The sequence below is a fragment of the Neophocaena asiaeorientalis genome, unplaced genomic scaffold (genome assembly GCF_003031525.2).
Source record: "Neophocaena asiaeorientalis asiaeorientalis breed wild unplaced genomic scaffold, Neophocaena_asiaeorientalis_V1.1 scaffold57, whole genome shotgun sequence".
Classification (NCBI taxonomy): Eukaryota; Metazoa; Chordata; class Mammalia; order Artiodactyla; family Phocoenidae; genus Neophocaena; species Neophocaena asiaeorientalis.
Window position 1 is genome coordinate 2815172 of NW_020172731.1, and position 574 is coordinate 2815745.

A 574-nucleotide genomic window follows, 5' to 3' on the forward strand; every position below is an offset into this window, starting at 1 on the left:
AAAGAGGAAAAAAAGAAAAATATTCAGTGAAAGATTGTACAGTAGTATAAAATATGCCAAAATTCAGGTAATTGGTACACAGAAGACTAATGTTTGGGAAATGTTGCATTTAAAAAGCCAATATTGTCTTACCCATTGAACCAAAGATAGGTTTAATTACATGAAAGGGTAATGTACTGAGACCAATACTGGCAAGATTCTCAAGGAAAAATAAGATTAAAATGTTAAACAAATAAACAAAAATAAGTTTCATAACATTCTATATAATCCCCAAATTTCCCACCTCCAGCAGACAGCTCATTTAATTAAACAATATTCCATTAAATTTTTAGCATCACAGCAAATGAACCTGAAGATTTTCCTAAGATTTAACCTAATGAAGTGATAAATTCTGACTTTTTTACCCTTCCAATTTTTAAACATCAATAGAATGAAATAAAAGCGCATTAAACTTAGAATAGAAAAAAATTAGTGTCACCATGAGGTTTACTTTAAATGAAAAGAGTACGTTTGCTGCTTGTAACTGAACACTTAGTTGAATGAAAATTACTGCTCTAAGATTATATCACCACTT